The sequence below is a fragment of the Sorghum bicolor genome, chromosome 4, assembly GCF_000003195.3.
Source record: "Sorghum bicolor cultivar BTx623 chromosome 4, Sorghum_bicolor_NCBIv3, whole genome shotgun sequence".
NCBI classification, from domain to species: domain Eukaryota; kingdom Viridiplantae; phylum Streptophyta; class Magnoliopsida; order Poales; family Poaceae; genus Sorghum; species Sorghum bicolor.
Genome location: NC_012873.2, coordinates 49,709,114 through 49,723,540, shown reverse-complemented (window position 1 = coordinate 49,723,540; position 14,427 = coordinate 49,709,114).

Genomic DNA, 14,427 nt, shown 5'->3' with positions numbered 1-14,427 from the left:
GGCGTTCCTGCGCCGTCTCTCCTACCTTCACCAATCCCTACTCTGCCACGAGAGGGTTCCTCGCTGGTACTGGCTGCTGCTTGGAGCAAGCCAGGTGCTCACTCCGTCCACGCAGCAAAGGTGTTCGATGAAATGTCACTCCGTCACCAACCTCTGTCATCAAGCATGCTTGCACCAGTGTTCACTTTCCAGTATGCTGCCTTGCCATCTACTGCGGTACTCCATGCTTGTACTGCTGTCAGAGGTGCTGCACTGACTGCTATGGGGCACCAGGATCTTGCTATCGTCCATGACACTTTGGCGTTACAAGCTACAGAGCTGCTCACATATGGAGGTGATTTCCTTGCTCCTTGTGATTACAACTTGATTGATGTGGCTGTAGTGTTTGGGAGGAGCTGTGACGTGGTTGTGGTGCAATCGAGGCTATTTTCTTCATGGGACCAGGTTCAGCAGCAGCCATGGCCACCACCGTATGTGCAAGTTGAGTTTGGGTGTGGCAGTGCTGATGTATGTCCTCCTCCCTGGCCATCTTTCACCTTGGGCGACTGCTGTTCCATGAGTTCGACTGTTTGTTGGAAACCACCATGGCCCTCCTTCAAAGCATTCCATGAAGTTATTGCAGGGTGGTGGTGTTTTAGTTTGCCTATGCTACAAATGTGGCTACCTTCAGCTGGGTGGAATTCTAGGTGCCAATGTGCGGTGCTTGTGAGTGATCATGCCATTTCAATTATTTCCAGCTGTGTCTTTGACCGTGGAAAGTACAGAAGGGTCATCTTCAGTGTGATGGCAATGATCTGGAGAAGTTTTAGAGCATACACATCACTGGACATCTCACAGACCAACTTTGCTATTGTCTCAATATGGTTCAGTTCAAATCACTCTGATACGCATTATTCTTATATGGAATGGGTGGTCTGCATAACACTGACCCTTCTCAGTTGCTTCTCTAACATGATGGTTCAGTCTATGCAATTGCATGATGATGTGTTCTGCAGGATACTTTGGCTTGACAGTTATGCTTCCGGCATGTATTACAACTTCAGCGACTATGTCTGGTTCAAGGTCATTTGGCAGCTACTTGCATTAGTGATCCCAACATACTCTGTAGAGCTGAAGCGTGGTGGGCTCACACGGCTTGATTCTCACTCTCTATTTCATGAGTTTGACATCAGTTGTTGGGCACTACCGGCAGAGATGAGACTTATCAGTTCTATGGTGCTCCTTCTGTCCATCTTCGGACATTCAGCAGACATGTTGGTTCTAGATGGCCCTGTTACTTTGATTGGCATATTAGATTGGTGCAGGCCCCCACGATGCTTCCTACTGTTGAGCTCTATTTACCCAGTTAAAAGGAAGCCACAATTGTTTGGTTCCAATGTGGTTTTGAATCTGGATGGTTCCAAGAACATGAATATGCTTACTTTTGAGCTTCATTCTATATCGATGCAACTGATCAAGTATGCTTCTGTACACTTTCTTCCTTCTGCTCTTAATTCTATATTGGCAAGCCTGAAGTGTGGCAGTCATCTCAAGCTAGAAGTGTTGGTTCCAGTGTACAAATTCAATAGCAACAGTATGTTATTGCATCAGTTCACCACAACTGTACAGGCACCACTAGTTGGCATCATGTGGGTGCTACTTGAAATTAATTATCTTGCTCATGAGGAGTTTCAGTTCAATTATAAGATAAAGCAGCTGGTGGAATCTGCAATTATTCAGAAAATTATTGAAAGTTCTTGCAATCTGCTTGCACTGGTGGACCTCATCGATGAAGGATATAGCCAAGGCAATGTCCTCATTACAGAGCCTTGGCAGCTACCTGCATTGGTTGCATCGGTTGAATTCATGGATGATCTCACTGATGGCGATGAGGCTATGAGCATGAAGCCAAAGATACTGTCCTTGCTGAATCAACTATGCAGCATGCTGCACCTCCACCTGCACCGCCCAAAGATACTAGAAGAATTGAAGTGAAGCGGAACAAGAAGCAACAAGTGATCGTCCAGTTTCCTTGGGATCCCGGTGGTTCGATCTTCTCCATCGGCTTGGGGGCAAGCCGAAGCTTAAGGAGGGGGGAATGTCAGGAACTACCCCCGGTTGGGCCGGCATATGGGCCATGGGCTTGGGCCTAGTCAAGCAACTGCCTGCTGGACCGACGAGCGTCGTCTACAAGAGAGCACAGGGGCAGCAAGAGAGGGGATCAACCAAATTATCAGAACAATTACCTTTACCTTTTCTGTATCTTAGTTGTATTGTTCTTCTTCTTTCTAGAACTCTGGTTCCTTGCTACCCAAATCGAGTTATTGGTTGGCAATCCCAGTTGGATTACTAACACACAGCAACACACCAAGCTTTGGGGTGCAAATACTTCTCCCTGGCCACCAAGTAAACCACGTCGTCTTTACCATTGGGACAGAGAATGGGCTCACACATGCTGAGGTTCTGCAATTCTAGCCGTTGCTGTGCTTGTGCTGCTGCGGCGGCGGTGGCGGCCTCATCATCACTGTGTTCTCGTGGTGGCGGTGGTCCACGCAGCAACCCAAAGTCCTCCAGCATCCGTGAAACCGCTGCCGGGTCGTCAAAGGTGATGTTGGAAGCTTGGACATTGTATTCCTTGTGCCAATCCTCCAGGGAGTTGCTCATCTTGATGTTGCTCCACGTGGTGAGCTCCCAATCAAGAACCTGTACATCCTGCCCACCAAGACCCCTGGTAGCAGCATGAAAAGGAGGAGGGGACTCATTCCGTTCCAGGTGCACAAGAGTGAGGCACCCCTTGTCTCTGTTGAAGGAGATGCCACGGCTGTGCGATGCGAAGTCTAGCGTCACTCCCAACCCGTCGTTGAGGCTCATCAGCGTCAACGGCAGCGGGACAGGCACCCCGAGAAGGAACGGATCGGGGCGGAGCACGTCGCAGAGCAGGATGCTTCGCCAGAGATCGACCCAGGCCATGGTGCCACCCTCGCCTCCGATGGCGATCACGGTAGATGTATAATGGCGTAGGAGCGTGCCGCAGCGCATGGGAATACTGTTGGGTAAGGGATCCCACTGTGGCGGCTGCACAGGCACCTGGCGGCTGGTCCAGGTATCGGTGTCGGAGTGGTACAGCTGGAGCTCGTACACGTCGTCGCGGCCTATATCCATCAGCGACGCGACGGTGTAACGGCTGTCCGGATGAAGGAGGATGCCAACGTCATTCCTGTGGAAGACGGGGTCGGGGGGGCTCTGCAGCAGATCAAGCACCGGGTAGCCGCTGCAAGCCCGGTAGACGTAGTAGTCGTGGTGGTGCTTGAGAGAGAGGTGGCCCGGTTTGCGCCCCACGTTGACGCGGAGAAGGAGGAGGGTGTCCACCGAGCAGAGGATGACCGGGGCCACGAACGGATTCAGATCGTCGGAGGCCACGTACAAAATGGAGGGCTGCGGTGGGCGCTTCAGCAGAAAGGATACCTCGATGAGCACGCCGTTGCGGGTGAAGGCTGTGGCGGTGGTGCGGTTCCGGTGGATGCCAACGACGCCCTCGACGTTGAGTAGGACATGGGAGGGACGTCGTGACCCAACACGCGGACATCGGGACCACGACAACGGCTTCGTCTCCTGAAAGGTTCGAATGAGGTCCTCGATGCCCTTCATCCTCCCCTCGGAGGAGATACAAACGCGGCGGATTAAGGAGAGGCGGCGCCGGAAGTGGGGATTGGGGGATCGGGGGAAGCTACGGTTATTTGGTATTAGGGTTTTTTTAACCACACCATTACAATTTCTAAAGTTTGGAAAAAGGCCATTACGATTCGCATATTTAGAGAAGTGCCATTATAATTTCATCACTCTCTCATCTATGTCATTTTTTTACACATCTCGTGTACATGGACCCACATTCAGTCAGGTATAGAAACAAGAATGGATACAGACATTAAGTCGCTGCATCCTCCGTCAAAACTCAGAACGAGCTGGCCCGCGGTGGATGAGTTCTCGCGCACGGCGGTCTGTGCGACCAGAATGGCGGCCTACGTGCAAGGCTGAGCGGCGGCGCTCGCATGCAGCGGCCTGCGTTCAAAGCGGGCGCCCTGCAGGTGCCGCCCTAGAGATGACGACGTGGACTAGCGTTGGCGCGCGAGAGCAGGCGAATCGCCGCGTGGACGCTATGCGCGTCGGCGAGCATCACGCGTCTGCACTGGACGGCCAGCGACTTGGACGCGCTGCGCACCAGCTCCGCCTCGTCCTCCGCATTCGCCCGCACCCGCTCGCTCGCTCTCTCACCCACCAGCTACGTTGCACCGATATGGGATACGGATACGGCGATACCGATACGGCGATACGTTGATACGGCATTTTCAGAAAACAAGGATACGCCGATAGGGCAAGTATATAAATATACCAAAAAAATCAGAATACTCCTATTAAGAATAATTTTCACTCTAGTAGAATAATCAACAAATAGAGATGACAAAATATAGACATGGCTAGTACCATGAAGCATTTAAGATACTTGATTTCACACTAGCAGAAAACTAAATATTGTTTTTAATATCCTTACAGCAGAATAATAAATATTAGGATACTATAAGTTTTAGGCTAAGTCCGCTACTACATCTATTGTGTACGTGTGGTGGCTAGTAGGATTTTAGTGTTGTGTAAATGGGCCACAAAAATGAGCTGCTAATTTGATGGACTTCAATTTGAGAGGTTATGGGCTGGGAAGTATCGAAAAGGTATCGGTCTAGTATCGACGAAGTATCGGATTTATTTTATTTATTTTTATTTCTCTATTTCCCCGATACTTCTCCGATACCGTATCGGCGCCGTATCGGCGTATCGCCGTATCAGATACGTATCGCGATACCGGTACGGCGATTCAGAGAAGTATCGGAGTAACATAGCCCACCAGAGCAGCCCCGCTTCGGAGCTCGCTGCCGCTTCTTCCCTCCCTCCTCGATCGCTCGCCTCGGAGAGCACCCCGAGCTTCGCCCAGAGCTCGCGCAACCGCAGCCCACGCTCTAACGCTTCGGGGAGGGCCAGCCCGTCCGGCACACCTCGCGGGAGTGTGGCCGATGCTCCGGTGAGCTTCCGCCCACATGGGACTCCCCCTTTCCCTCATCCTCTCTTCCGTCAAGCTAGAGCTGCTCCACAAGCCTGTGGGATGGCCGGAGACAGCCGGCACCGGTGTGCCTCGCCACGGAGCGCCGCCCGTGCCTCGCCCTCGCCCGTGGAGGTCTATCCGAGCCTCGTTCTTTAGCGCAACGCGTTCTACTCGCCGAGATGAAGCCCGCGGTGGCACCCGCACCGCCAAAGATATCGCCGACGCCAAGAACTGACCGGCCAGTGACTGAGGAAGCCCAGTGTGACTGATCAGTGGGGCCGACTGGCTCGCGAGTCCCATGTGTCAGCGTCCCTGGGGAGTAGATCTAGGGTGCGCGTAGCGTTTTAGGCTGGGAGTTTTTAAGAAAATGATTTTCAAAAATGTTTAAATGTTTATAAATTCCATAACTTGATTTATAGAGCTCCAAAACTGATAAAAACAAGTCTTGTTGTACTCTATATTGGCAGATCTGCAGTTTGGTTTACTTGCATGTCATGTTTATGAAACTTTTCTGTAAAGATTTATTTAAATCTTGAAATTGCTGATTTCTTAGAAATGAAAATAAAATATAGACCAGAAAAATATGATTCTTGTTTTAGTAAGTTTGTACTACTGTTTAGCCTCTATGAAAAATATGGAACATGATATGTACTATACAAAAATAACTATTAGTGAATTAAATGCTTGAGTATGTATGGTTTAAGATTTTTAATAAATAATCTATGCATGGGACTAATTTGAGAATTTTAGTAAGGCTTTCTTATGTTGTAAAGTATTTAATAAAAATATAAAATATGTTGTTTGACACTTTTCCTTGTATAGGGTATTTTCCATGATTTATGCCTAGTATAATTGTTATTTTTGTTTGGGTCATGTTATTTGCCCAAATACAGTGAAAATTTTATGATAGGCTACTTTAATTTTTACAGAATTTATTGAATACCAAAAACATCTGTTGTTGTTATAGGCCTAGCAATAGTTAAGTAAATAATTAATTGTTTTATGAGAACTTGAAAAGTAATGTAGATGGTTTAGTGTATCTTTGAAGTATTACAAAACCTGCTGGTTTGTGTTGGTAGAGGTAGATAGGAGTGAAGTAGATGGTTGGTGATTAGGGTACATGTTCTTGGATGATATTGAGTATTGGGTATTTTTAACATCATTACCAAAAGTAGACAGTTTTCTAATTCTAGTAACGGTGCCAAAAATGCCAAACCTATCCCTCGTACCACTTAAGCCAAGTTGTCATCCCCAGCATGACATGAGAGACGCGGTATTGAAATATGCAATTGCTCTTCTAAATAAATAATGAATGGGATCTGCAAGCGCACAGATTAATACCGATGTAGCATTTTAACCGGGAAGTATTCTAGGTATCGTTATTTATATTTTTACCACTGGGAAGGGATTAACAGTCATCAATGTTGATTATAGAATGGAATATGAGATTGAGTATCTATCATTGCATGTATAATTGAGAACATTTATCTAACTCTTTCATATAGGGGTAAGTGTCACATAAAAGATATATGAAGTAGTGAATAGTGACAAAGATAATTAATCTGATCAACATACTTAGCCACATAATAAATATGATGAGCACCTCAATTAGATATTCTAGAAAGTCATTAGCATGGAATTAGAACGAACTACAAGAATATTTCCTAAGTTATTCTCAACTATATAGTCTAGCATTATCATAGTTAGTGCAAGTATACTTAGTAATCATTGTGAGACAAGATTACGCCCATGCATAGTGATATTAGCAAGGTAAATGAGAAACATAGCAATCACTCCTCTGTAATAATATTGCTCTGCCAGCCCAATACATGAGAGGGGGACTATATAAGAATCAATGAAGCTGTCACTATCACGAACTACCCCGCGATCTGGCATATTGGGTACAATCGCAGATAAATACGGTATAAGCACCACGCCTACACAATATCTATCATTTACCCATGGATCCGATGGATAAACGCTATACGATCCTAAACATGTATATAGATCCAATCTAACTAAGCCATGTATATAACTATGATAAACGAAGAAAAATATAATCTTGAATATAAACAAGTAGAGCAATGTCATAAGCAATATATTGAAGTAGATCAAAGTCATATTCATAATATTGAAGAACAAAGATGATTAGAAGAATAATTAGAGAATTACCAAGAATCCTCTTGACAGATCCAGAAACCAATTGAAGATTGACTCCTTCTAGTTCTAATCCTATGTAGCTATGCTAATCTAGATGTCTAATTGATGTGGTGGCTCTAATCTTGATCAGAGGCTTCTTCTCCCTTGAGAATAATGAGTTAGGGTTGAGAGGCTCTCTCCTCCAGGGGCCAGGAGGTCTGGTTTTATAGTCCCTTCAAGTGAATATGGGCCGTTGGATCAAACCGACATTAATTGAACGGTTATCCTTGATCCTTTAGGTTGGTGGAGATTGATCCCGAAAGAGAGTCTTGTTTGGACTCCAGAGGTGGGTGGGCGCCCAGGTCAACTGGGCGGGCGCCTAGTGCCTGGCCCCGTTCGTCCTCCGCTTCCTTCCCGTGGCTTCTGGAGTCTTCTAGATGTAAGATAATTGCACGGCATGTTGATATCTCTATGTAATCCCGACGTGTGGGCCTTTCTTCCTTATTTCCTGATAACCCCCTGCAGAAATAGACAAACACCAAAACTCGTAGAATTTTGTCAGATAAAACCCTAAGTCTAGATGTTGATTTCATTTGGATCCTTTTCTTTATTTATTTGATAATTAAATTTGATACTTAAGGACCGTCAACATTGAGTATCTTGTAATAATAAGTAATGTTTGTTTTTGCATCATCCTATTCCCTCGCTAGAGAAGAAGTATGCACTTACACAAGTACTTTATCAACCTAAAACTATTCTCGTTGACCATCTGCGTAATCATGCATTATGTGTACTTTCACCCACTGGCGGAGCCACCGCCCGACCACCCCGGGCAGCTGGCCGGGCTTGTCAGTGATTTTTTTAAAAAAATTCTTTTATATCAAAGAATAACTCTGTAGTTTACTAGCTAAATATGTTTTGCATAATGAAGATTGCCTAGGCCCATGAAGGGTTCTGGCTCCGCTACTGCTTTCACCTGTCCACTTAGTTACACATATGCATCATACAGGCTTGCAGGAGAACGAAGCAGTGACCGAGCCCGAGGAGCCAGAAGTAGCCGAGGTGCAGGAGGCCACTGAGGTGGAAGAGCAGGAAGAGGAACTGTAGGAGTGTCCGGATCACCACTCTAGCTCATCTGAGAAATACAAGTCTCGGAGCATTCTAAGTCTCCTCCTAATTTCTGCTAACTATACAAGTCTCGAGTTTTAGACATTACTGTTCTAATATGTACTATACAAGTCTCGAGTTTAGACATTACTGTTCTAATTTGAAGATTTACTCTGACCCTGCAATTTGTGGAGGCATAAGCTTGAGCTAAGTCTAGGTAGTTGGTTGATATGACCATTGAAAGTCTGAGCTGCTATTTATCTTATTCCTAGCATTACTAAGTTCTAGAAATTTATTTTGAAAACCTAAAACCTACATGATGAGCTCTACATGTATGACAGTGTTAATTCCTACCAAAGCCATATATAATACACATCTATAATTAGGAAGACATTTGCACATATATGCTGCTTGCTCTGCATTGAGTTTAGTCAACCTTTGTCGTATACCTTATGAGAGTCTTGTCATGTTTTCTAAATCAAGATCACGTACACACTCCAGTTGATATATGCATTATTCCTACACTCGGAGTAAATGCCAATAATTAACCCATAGGATAACCCTTGTCTTTAATGTTTTAAAGTTCTTGTTATTACCTCTCTAATCATTTATTGTATTCAAAGGATACATGTGGCTATGCAAAAATATAAAAGAAGAAAAGGGAGTAAAAGATGGACAAGTGTCCCAATAATTAAATCAATGGGTACTAGATGCCCGCCTCCCTGTTAATTAAAAAAAAGAAGAGATAATAAAGATAGCCCATGTCTTTCCTAAAAAGTTTCAATAGAGAGTCATTTTTAAAGAAATAAATTAGCCACAAATACCATAGATATACCTATCCACCATATTCGATACACATGCACACCTTGGTTTGATTGCATGCCTCGATTCTCTGTGGATCCATTAGTTGACTTTACAATACATGCATTGCAAGTATGCTTATCTTTGTTGTTAGCACTCCTATAAGCTCCACCATATATATATATATATATATATATATATATCTTTAGCTATAGGAGGTATAAATGCCTCGGGAGAGAACCATAAATACCAAATACATTGAGAGATTTGAGGGTGTTATACAAGTAAGCTTTGAGCTTTATTCTAAAAACATATAAAAACTCTAGAGTAATGGTTTTTGCAAAGAATTTGAGACATGGTGCTTGACCTGATTGTTCTGTCTTCTGATTGCTCAAGACTCATGCAAAAGCTATAAAGCCCCATGGTTAGAGGTAAAATGGGTAAGTTTGAAGATTAGAGCAAGTATTGACTAATCTGGAGAAGAATCTTTGTTTGGGAGCATGTGTACTTGGAAAAGAATAAAAATATTGTAACACCTCAAATACATATATTGCTTAGGCTCAGTTTACCAAGGGACTGGCAAAAGGTAAGCTTGGGGGAGTTGTTGACGGTCGATAACGTCAATTTTTATTATTACTTTAAACCTCAAGGAGAACATGAATACACACTAGTATAGGGTTTAAACTAACAATTTCCACGAGTTTTGTATATTCTGTATTTCCAGGGTGAATTTCAAGAAAGCTACAAAATAGGGACTCTAATGCAAATCAAACACGGAAACGTATCCGCCACGGGAAACAACACGAGAGGGTTCACGAATACTCCGGAAGACACCCGACGCGAGGGGAGGACCAGCCGCCACCAGGTGGGGCCGGCCAGCCCCACCCTAGCGCCGGCCGGTGCCCCCCTCTAGGGTTTGGTACCCCCCTTCTGGAAGCTTCCTCCACCGCCTATGAGGAGTCATCTCGGCCTTTGGTTAAGTCGGTTTGATCCGACGGCGCGCGTGACTCCTACCGGACTATAAATACGTAGGCAGACTCCCCCTGGAGAGAGAAGCAACCTCATTATTCATCAAGGCCTCAAGCCATCAAGCATCAAGCACTTTCAAGTTCATCAAGAGCCTTCTAGTTCATAGTTTTAGTTAGTTAGATTAGAAGTAGAGGAGACCTAGTTCTTCATCGGGATCTGGAGCCCCTGGCGTTGGTCTGGAGCACAAGAGTTTGGTAATAGTTCTAGTTCTACTTTATAGTATTTCATTGTATATTAGGGAGACTTTATTCTTAATAGATTCATATGTTCTTAATTATATTAGTCATTGTCTACTTTGATTATATGTCTAGGATAGTTGGTTTGATCTTATTGAATTCATGTAATTTCTCGTATAGCGTTTAATTAATCGATCGTTGGGTAGATGATAAACAATCTGTAGATGTGGTGTCTAGATATCTTGTTTGTCTGCGAGTGCCCCCTGACGTGCCGGGTCATGTGGTAGTCCGCGTAGGTGACAACTGCGTTGGTTCCTCTATAGTCCACCCTCCGTACTTAGGGCTAGCATGGGCGTGGTCGCGAAAGAGGTGACGGTTGCGTCTTAAAACCCTCATTAGTTGATGCCTCTTTACATGTAATTATGATATAGGATTGACTTAACGATGATTTCTAGATGTAATTGCACTAATTAGAGTTATATTGGCGTAGTTACAGCATTACCTTAGATCTAACTCCGTAGTTTATCCATTGGCTAACTATTATTATGACTAGTAGATGCTCTGATGATTATCTTTATTTATGATACTTGATGATTATGCTATCACTATTATTTATCTATATTTATCTTGTGACCTCTGCCTGCTATGAGTAGATTATAGGACTTAGGTAATATCATTTATTCATTCCTATCAATATAATAGATATAGTTTAACTCTTAGCCTTCCTAGTGGTATAAATATAAATCGACAACCTAGATACTTCCCTAGATAAAATGCTACAACGGTATAATTATCTCTCCGCTTGCAGAACTTATTTAGTTGACAATTATATTCATATCTTTTATTTCTGCCTAGTCATAGTTGTTGACGGTCCTTAAGTATCAAATTTAATTATCAAATAAATAAAGAAAAGGATCCAAATGAAATCAAGATCTAGACTTAGGGTTTTATCTGACAGAATTCCACGAGTTTTGGTGTTTGTCTATTTCTGCAGGGGGTTATCAGGAAATATGAAAGAAAGGCCCACATGTCAGGATTACGTAAAGATATTAACGTGCTGCGCAATTATCTTACATCTAGAAGACTCCAGAAGCCACGAGACCGAAGCGGAGGCGAATCGGGGCCAGAGACAGGGCGCCCGCCCTGTCCAACTGGGCGCCCGCCCACCTCAGGAGTCCAATCAGGACTCTGCTTTGCGGGAAGTCTCCACCGACCTAAAGGATGAATCTAAACCATACAATCTATGTCGGTTTGATCCAAGGGCCCATATTCACTTGAAGGGACTATAAAACCAGACCCCCTGGCCCCTGGAGGAGAGAGCCTCTCAACCCTAATTCATTGTTCCATCAAGGGAGAAGAAGCCTCTGATCAAGATTAGAGCCACCACATCAATTAGATATCTAGATTAGCATAGCTACATAGGATTAGAACTAGAAGAGTCAATCTTCGATTGGTTTCCGGATCTGTCAGGAGGATTCTTGGTAATCTTCTAATTGTGCTTCTAATTGCTTTCTAATTATCTTTGTTCTTCAATATTATGAATATGACTTTGTTCTACTTCAATATATTGCTTATGACTTTGCTCTACTTGCTTATATTCAAGATTATATTGTTCTTAGTTTATCATAGTTATGTACTTGGCTTAGTTAGATACGATCTATATACATGCTTAGGATCGTATAGCGTTTATCCATCGGATCCATGGGTAAATGATAGATATTGTGTAGGCGTGGTGCTTATACCGTATTTATCTGCGATTGTACCCAATATGCCAGATCGTGGGGTAGTTCGTGATAGTGACAGCTTCATTGATTCTTATATAGTCCCCCTCTCGTGTATTGGGCTGGCAGAGCAACATTATTACAGGGGAGTGATTGCTATGTTTCTCATATTCCTTGCTAATATCACTATGCATGGGCGTAGTCTTGTCTCGCAATGATTGCTAAGTATGCTTGCACTAACTATGATAATGCTAGACTATATAGTTGAGAATAACTTAGGGAATATTCTTGTAGTTCGTTCTAATACCATGCTAATGACTTTCTAGAGTATCTAATTGAGGTGCTTATCATATTTATTATGTGGCTAGATCAGATTAGTTATCCTTGTCACTATTATTATTTCATATATCTTTTATGTGACACTTATCCCTGTATGATGAGTTAGATATAATGTTCTCAATTATACATGCAATGATAGATGCTCAATCTCATATTCTATTCTGTAATCAATATTGATGATTGATTAATCCCTTCCCAGTGGTAAAAATATAAATAACGATACCTGGAATACTTCCCGGTTAAAATGCTGCATCGGTATTAATCTGTGCGCTTGCAGATCCCATTCATTATTTATTTAGAAGAGCAATTGCATATTTCAATACCGCGTCTCTTATATCATGCTGGGGATGACAACTTGGCTTAAGTGGTGTGAGGGATAGGTTTGGCATTTTTGGCACCGTTGCTAGATTTAGAGAACTTAGTCTACTTTTAGTAATGATGTTAAGAATACCCAACAAGCATTTTTGGCGCCGTTGCCGGGGAAGGTTGATTACCAATCAGGAATGGAATAAAAGATTTTGAGTTATCATTCGCATCACTAATATGATTGAGCTTATCTATTCTCTCATACAGTTTTACCCCGATATTTTTCTATTTTATCTTATGCAGGGGAATGTATGAATAGAAGACATCTTCCAGGAAATTTTGTTGACAATCCCGAAGCATTATTCAAGAAGACGAGAGCCAAGCTAAAGAAATCATCAACACTTCACGAAGAAGCTTCATCCAATCAAGAAGATCACCGGAACTTGTCTTCAGAGTTCGAAGCCATGGCGAACAAATCAATCCGCGAGTTCTCAGCTCCCACTACGGACAACATCCGCACTGGACCTGCTGCAGAGATCGATGGCAACTTTGAGCTCAAGCCTGGACTTATCAACATGGTGCAATCCAACCAGTTCTGTGGGAAGGCACACGAAGATGCTAGTGCTCATTTACAACACTTCCTGGAGATTTGCAACACATTCACCATACCAGGAGTTTCCAAAGACGCTATACTACTTCGCCTCTTCCCATTCTCACTGTTAGGAAGAGCGAAGCAGTGGTTCTACGCTACAAAGGAGAAGAATACTACGTGGGCACTCTGCTCAACAAACTTCCTGGCAAAGTTCTTTCCCATGGGCAAGACCAATGCTCTCCGTGGGAAGATTACAAGTTTTCAGCAACAAAATGATGAATCTGTTCCAGAAGCATGGGAGCGCTTTCAAGACTACATCCTAGAATGTCCCCATCATGGAATGGAGAGTTGGCTATTGATGCAGACATTCTATCATGGGCTCAGCAACAGTGCCCGAGAGACTATGGATGCTACAGCTGGAGGAGCATTCTTATCACTTACTATATCACAAGCCACAGCTCTTGTGGAGAAGATGGCGTCCAATCAAAGCTGGAATGAAGAGAGGACCCAGACACGCAAGAGAGGTGGAGGTATGCATCAGCTAAAGGAGATAGACATGCTGTCTGCAAAGCTAGACCTGCTCATGAAGAAGCTCGATGATAGAGCTGGAGACAAGAAAGAAGTTATGCACATCTACGACTCTCACATGACTTGTGAGGAGTGTGGAGACACTGGACACTCAGGCAACCACTGCCCTGAGATGCTTGAGGATGTGAACTACATCAACAACAACAACAACTACTACTACAACCGTCCTCAACAAAATCAAGGTTGGAATCTACAGAAGCCTAACTACTCAGGTAATTATCAAGGTAACAATTCTTACAACAACAATAATAATAATTTACCACCTTTGAGAGAGTTAGTGTCTAATCAAGGAAAGCTAATGGATAACCTATCTAAGAAATTGGCATCTAATGATAAAATGCTAGAAAATATAAATAATAGAATGGATAATTTCTCTACTGCCATCAAGAATCAAATTAGCTTTAATAAAATGATTGAATCTCAGTTAAATCAAATAGCTGCTGCTGTTCCAACTACTAACCCCGGTATACCATCACAACCGGAAGGATTAGAATCTGCAAATCTTGTAGACATGTTTGATGCAGGTAATTGGAGTAACCCCGTCACTAAATTTTCTAC